Source organism: Pararge aegeria, chromosome 9 (assembly GCF_905163445.1).
Source record: "Pararge aegeria chromosome 9, ilParAegt1.1, whole genome shotgun sequence".
NCBI classification, from domain to species: domain Eukaryota; kingdom Metazoa; phylum Arthropoda; class Insecta; order Lepidoptera; family Nymphalidae; genus Pararge; species Pararge aegeria.
Genome location: NC_053188.1, coordinates 9,592,015 through 9,599,837, shown reverse-complemented (window position 1 = coordinate 9,599,837; position 7,823 = coordinate 9,592,015).

The window sequence follows — 7,823 nt, the reverse complement described above, 5'->3', positions numbered from 1 at the left end:
GTATTACGTATTAAAAGGGGATTACATTGCTGGCTCTGTTTGCTATTTTAATTGTAACAGCTTTCAACCTTATAGATACTTAAGTAGTTAGCGATGTTTAAGACAACGTTAGGTGTACCACTAAAATAAAGGTGGGTACTTTTCAGCCACACTGCTTGCGCGTAGTCTAGGGCGGCCAACATAGGAGAATACTTTTTATATTTTTCGTAGGAAAATCCTAACAAGGAAGAAAATAAATACCTCGGTACATTCTTTTACTGCGTCACTAATATACTTAATACTTATGGATACGTAGGTAATGTAAGGAGATACCTTTGAGCTTGTGATGTGACACGCATTGCGATTTGCATCGTTAATGTGCAGTTACATAAGAAGAATAAAACATTAGGATACAGTAACAAAACAAGTTTTTCGGCACCAATATAGCGTGGGTGAGAATAGCGCGTAGGCACCTACCTGCCTAATGTATTTTCACTTAGTAGGTACTATTTACTCTTCTTAAACAAAGCTATATCAACAAGCCGTACATCAGTAGCAGTGTCTGATTTGTTTATTTGTCCACACAACTTTATTATGTGTGAAGCATATTTTTCGACATGCAGACATTCTGACGTCGCTTCGTCGCTCACGCCTCTCGAAATAAATATTTTTTTATTAGGGTTCCGTACCCAAAAGGTAAAATGGGACCCTATTCAGTCAGGTCAGTCTGTCTGTCTGTCCGTCTTACTCCAGCTTCAGTCGCGTGCACTGGGCTCCTTATATACAGTGTATGTATAATACGAGTTAAATATGAATTTTAGATTAGGCAAAGCACGTGCTTTTGTGAACGTAGGAAATGCACAATGCACGCCACTGCCCAGGTTGTACGCACTTTTGAAACGCAAAGTCAGTCTGTTTGTAGTAACTCTACCACCAGTTCGGAACAGATGATTTATTTCTGTTTGGGGGTTCCCATACACTGTGTACACGTGTGTTTTCTGGCTTGTTTTTGCTCGATATTGATAACGGCAACAGCTAGACGCTTAAAATTTTTTCTCAGAATATTGAGGTATATTATTTACTTTGAAAATAAATAGTAAAATTTTAATTAAACTAATATTTACGTTAAACGCCAAAAAAAATCACATTTATTGTATGGGATATATGGCCCCATACAATAAACGTGATTTTTTTTTTGCGTTTTTATGAATAATGGGACGGAACCCGTGCGCGAGTCCAACACGCACTTGGCTAAACAGCACTTTTATCGAACAGAATTTTATTGTCAACACATTCATTAATGTACCTACCTAAATATCATAATGTTTTGGCATAAATGCAACAAAAAGGTTTGTATATAAACATTTTTTTTGTCAAATTACGAACGTTACATTGCCCTCACGGTTTACTTATTTAAGGTAAGTTTGTGTAAACTGAAATCCCTAATAAGAAATCAATACTGGACAAAGTATAAAGGAGAAAAAGGAAATCCATATCCTATCAAAATTAAGCTTAATTTGCTATGCTCCGCGAAAAGCAGGAGAATCTGTGTGGTGTAATTTATAATTTCTTCAATCCTTATGCTCCACACCAAACAGATCTTCGGCAATATACCCTCTACGCACGTTTCGTTTCGAAACCGGAGCATCCTCAGGAGATGTTGACTTTACAATGAATAATTGTTAAGTCATTCACTTCTACCCGATACCAATAATCCTCTAATATATAATAATATTAGTCTATACTAATATAATAAAAGCGAAAGTGTATCATATTGTTTGTTACATAGGTATGGCTTAGCCACTGCACTGAACACTGAACTTTGGCACATATAATAAATATACTACGACAATACACACATCGCCATCTAGCCCCAAAGTAAGCGTAGTTATCGGTACTAAGATGCCCGATGAATATTTTTATGTACCTATAGGCCGTCAGATATCGATATACGTATAGCACGATCCCTAGAGGTGGAGGATAATTTTTTATCCCGGAAAAGCATAAGGATAGCATTCCCGGGGGATATAAAATATAGCCTTTGTACTTATGCACGGCTTCACAGCTAAACCGGTCAATTTAGTAAAGAGATTACTTGCATCTTGGACGCAGTCCTTACTTGACGCTTTCTGTGGAAATTTCAACTATCAACCTATAAGGGTTAAGAGATACAGCCAGCTGGCGGACAGATGGATGGAAGAATGGACGGACTTGCAGCCGAGCCTTAGTAATAGGCCCCGTTGTCACCTTGTCACCACCAACAAAGTGACAACGGAGACCTGACGTTTCAAAAGAGCTTATAAAGCAGGATTAATTGAAAAAAAAAAATTGAATTGTGCCGAACCAAATGAAATGTGAATTGAAACCAGAGGGGTTACCGAAACCTCAAAAGCCTCCTTTTTAATACGCCACTCAATTCACACACATTATATAACTTAACAATTAATATTTATAAACAAAATAACCAAAATAAAATTAGATAAATACAAATTAAAATTAAAAATTTCTTTATTCATGTAGGCCTATCACATTATGAAGCGTTCATACATATAATATGTTGACATAATTGTAAGGGGATGGTGATAACTTCGTTCGCTTGCTTAAACCTACAGCTACGAGGGTTCCAAACGCGCCCTATTCTAAGAAGAGCCCACAACAAACTTACCCGGGTATTTTTTTTTTGTTATCACCATCTCACAGTAAATTTATATTAAGCTATGAAGTAAGAGCAATTCACACCCAAGCTTTTTTATCGTTTAAGTAATCCTTAACGTTATAATAGGATTTTTCTGTAAGCTTACGTTTTATATAAACTTTTAACTTATTGACAGACATCTCAAAGATTTCATTCGGTAATTTGTTATAAAATAACATACAATTGCCCTTGAATGAATTAGCAATTTTATGTAGCCTAGTAAACTGCACAACGAGTTTATTTTTGCTTCTAATATTTATATTGTTACAGTCCATTTTCTTTTTAAATTTTGTTATATTTTTATGGACATAAATTAAATTTTCAATATCTTAAGATAGAATCTAAAACGTCTCCGAAACCACCTCAGCGATTCATAGGGCCTAAGATGCTGACAGCATTGCCCCTTTCAAACTAATTCTTTGGCCAAGGTAACTGCTAGTTCTGGGATCACCGGTAGACTCGTTAACCCAAAAACACATAATTTAACTTACTCGTAATAAAGATAATATGAGTTCTGTGTACTAAGAGAATCGACAAAGTTAGGAATGAGGTGGTTACACGTAAGTATTTTGTAGGCAGCCAGCGCCTCAAATTCAGATAGACATGTTTTCTATCTCTGCACCTATATAAATCAAAGATTAATGCAAAATCATAGAGACATAAACATTGCACAACCGTTCCGACTCGCACCAGTGTATTCCAGATTCTAGATTGATGGTGTACCACCCACCGGATTTCAACGAGAAGGATTTAAATTACGAAGCATTTATTCGTCTTAGCTGCTTCAATGTAGGCTGCACGGATGTGATAAATGCGTCCCTTTTCATTGCTTGTCAGGCTGAGACGTGAAAGAACGAGCCGGTAATTACAACCATACATAAAATACGTGGGTAAAACGGTACTAGATACTAAGATTACCTTCTCTTTCCTAATAGGAATGGCAGTTGTAGAATTGTAGGTGAAGGCGGTAAAATCCTAAGGCAACGCTTTTAAGTACACATACACGTACCGTTTATATATGGTACCTAGGTAATTGTTTAATAAATGAAATTACTGTTCTTTATACAATTCTATCTTCGCGGTATTATTTAATCCTCGTCGGTCAACCTCAGCCTATTGATTATACAACTGGGCACAGGCTCCTCCTACGTATCTGAGAGGAGAGCTTTGATCCACCACGCAGTTTCATAGCGGGCTGGCGAGCTTCAACCACTAATAAATAAATTTTAAGTCATTACAAATGGGACCGATGGACTTGAGTGACTTAATTTAATGCTTCTTTATGCCAATTTATTTGATGACCGATTGTCGCAGTTTGCAGCCACCCTGCTTTCTGGGCCCTAGACCGTGGGTTCGATTCCCACAACTGAAAAATGTTTGTGTGATGAGCACGAATGTTTTTCAGTGTCTGGGTGTTTATATGTATATTCTAAGTATTTATTTATACGCTTTGGGGCTAGATGCCGATGTGTGTATTATCGTAGTAAAAAAAAAACCTAAGTTTTCCCAACTCATTAGTTTATTGATTCGGTTAAAGAATACCGGTAAGATAATCAATTTTTCATCGACCTTACTTCAGAATCGAATACATTATCTCGCGATCCGTAGTCGAAGTCGTTAGTTTAGACTAACGAGGTACTACTTATTTTGTCCTTTTTCAGGAGTAATCAGTAGTAATTCAGTAGTCTTCTTCATTAAGTACAGATACAAAAATAGTGTATCGTAATCATTATCATCCACAGCCTTTTAACGTCTCACCGCTAGCACAGGCCTCGTCTCTCATAGGAGAGACGGTTTTAGAGCATACACACACCGCACTGCTTCTATGCGCGTTGGTGGGCTTTAACTACTATTACCACAATTTAGTGATAATAACCGAGACTGAAGGCTTTACATGCTCTCCGAGGCACGGGTGCTGACATCGCCAACTTCCGCCAAATTTTCGGCTGGTACCGAAAATGATTTAATAGAAAATATACAATACCTTATATGATTTTGTCCGACACGCGATACGAACCCAGGAACTCGTGATCCGTTGTTAAACAAGCTAATCACTAGACCAGCGAAGCAGTTCGAGGCAGTCTAATATGTTTATAATATTATTATGACTTGTAGCGTTTAATAAATACGAGTAATTGTCCCAATTTACAGGATTCAGACAGTTCAACCAATTACCCACCAGACAGAATGAACAATTTACGCAGGACATTTCTGACTCCCGCGGTAATTACTAACCTCTTACTGGTGAAAATGTGAAATACTATACTTACAATAAAGTGAAACAAATATAGATCAGATGAGACTTAAGACAGTACCAACTACGCTTGTCTGCAAATTACTCAACTCTTAAGGAATTTGCGATATTTTTGGTCAGTCTGAGAACTGCTTCGGTTGTCTGGCTTTATTTTAAAATTAAGTACCATTAGGTTACATAGCGATCTTTTGTTTAGAAATAATCTGAACCCGAGGGCTTAAATCGCCATAATATTACGATGAAAAACAATTCACGTCCATAATTTGGTCGTGACTTAACCCCAAATATTTTTATACGGAGAGTAGTTAAGTATATTAGCTATTGAGTGCATACAACAGTGCGAACGATGTTTTTAAACTGAAAACTTCTTTAGACGCGTTGAGCACTTTTTGGGTAAACTAAAATCATCGTCACCGAACGCTTTCTATGAGCTATTTGTATACTGTATGTCTATGATTTTTTTTTATTACACTACAAGTAAGCCCTTGACTGCTATCTGACCTGGTAGTAAGTGATGATGCAGTCTAAGATGGTAGCAGGCTAACCTGTTATGAAATTTGGTAGTAATATCGGTTTCTACGCAACACCTCATCGAATCACTAAATCGCTTAGTGGCACGTCTTTGTCGGTAGGGTGGTAACTAGCCACGGCCAAAGCCTACCACAAGACAAGACCAAAGAAAATTCAGAAATTATAAATTCCCAAATTGCCCCTGTCGGGAATCGAACCTGGGGCCTCCTAGTTAAATTCACAGCGCTAACCATTGCAACTAGGCAGGTTGGAGGACGAGATGTACCCAATTTTTTAAAACATTATGTCTTAGTATCTAATTAATAATATTCTCATGAATTTTTCGATGTAAATTATGTTATTAAATTTGTTAAAAAAATGTTAGGAAAGAGGGCGGATAAAAACACATAGAGATGATCGTAGATATATAAGTAGCAATATTGGATCTTAACTTATAGTGGTACACCGACATACATAATCAAAAAATAATCAAATCGTTTGACAAGACACTTTCGTCCAATTTAGTCGTGTGATCCAACTTAGATTAAAGGCATTGTCTTAATTGGTAATGAGGGCTTCGCGTCCCTTAAAATAAACTACATTTAAGCTTTATGTGGCTTTCTGTAAGATATAGTGTTAACTGTATATTTTTTGGATGATACGTCGTTATTCCATTGGTTGTTAATGGCGCCAGAGAGGAAACGTGTTGCGGCGGGCACGACCACGATGCGCTTATTGAAAATGGCACATTATCATAATGCAACAAGTGGAATGTTAGTGATGCCCTCATAAGGCGAATGACTATCCATATTCAAAACGACTTTTGTACTCGGATTATGTCTTCTTTAACTTCAATTGGATGTTAAAGGGTTTGTGATTTATTTATTTATTTTAATGTAATCCAAGCATAAAAATAGCATATTTTATTCACAAATTTAGACCGGTATTAATGAACCCCATGATATTATGTTCCGTCTAAAACAATTATTAAACGATACTTAAGTATATGTTGTTATATCGATCTATAAAATTTAAATCACATATTAAATCTCCTAGGTAAATTTTTTAAACGTTGCCACCCCAAAATATTTTTAGATTTTTGGATTTGTTTTTTTAGTAACTTAAGCAAGAATCTAAAACTTCGGCTCAATTACTAGATATACGAAAAATTGAGAAATAATCAAATGATAAACGACTAAGACACCGGGAGGTATCTATGCATCGTTCGAGTCCATGTAGGACTGAAGTTTCTGTGTTTGTTTATCACAAATTAATCCGTTGCTAAGGGCAAGAAGAATAGATCAATAAACTTTTGCACGCAATTATAATATAAAGTATGACTAATGCTGATGCTAAATTTTACTTAGACCAAAGAGTATACAAACACTACGCTACTTGCGTAAAAACAGTTCGATGACTCGAATCTATTGTTTTTTTTGGTAGTGTCTATCGTTCTTGAACGTATTAAAAATACGGCAATGATACAATTTTTTTTAGACCCGTTGTGGGTAGCTAAGGAAAAAAATAATAATAAGCAGTTTCGCTAACAATAGGTAACTTGTCCTAATATGACAAGCCATAAATTAAGTGGAAGGAGACATATACATTTAAACAACTGACTGCATTAATTATTAACTTAATTTATGTAGTTATGTTCTCATATAGATACCTAATGAGGTCCTTGTTTTTTGTAGGAATATTTCATAAGTGTCTGTCATCATCAGCATGATCTTCGGCCTAAAAGTGTCCCACTGATGGGCATGACATGGTCAATTATAGGAGAGAGGATTTTAGAACATTTTGTCTGAATGGCGGCTTCGGCGATGGGTAGTTACATCCCTACCGGCATAGACGTGCCACCAAGCTATTTGGGGATGCCTCGTACAAGTCGTTAAGGGGTATTAATTTAATAAAGCTGCTATGCCAAGTTAGCGAAGTACTATTAATCCACGCTTAGACTGCACTTGGGCTTAGTGAGGAGGGAATTTGAAAATATCAAAGTTTTTTTTAGCTGAAAAAACCAAATCATAGGCTACTATTATCTCTGCAGTATTAATTTATTAATACAGGAACATAAGGTTGATTTGAGAGTAAAGTTCTCAAGTTTACCACTAAACATCCTGTACTAGATATCCAAAAGAAATTTACGTTTATGTCACAGCATTAATAATGGCTTTGTTTTAATGAATGTACCCAAAATTAAAACTAGCACGAAAAATAATTGACAAGGGCAACATTATTAAAAACACATTACAGGTCCACTAGAGGGCACGGGACCTCTATTACACTCGAAAGGGTATAGGCCGTAGTCAAACACGCTAGCAAGTGCGTATTGCTAAACTTTTCACAGGAAACGATTTTAATATCAAATAACGTGTTATTAAG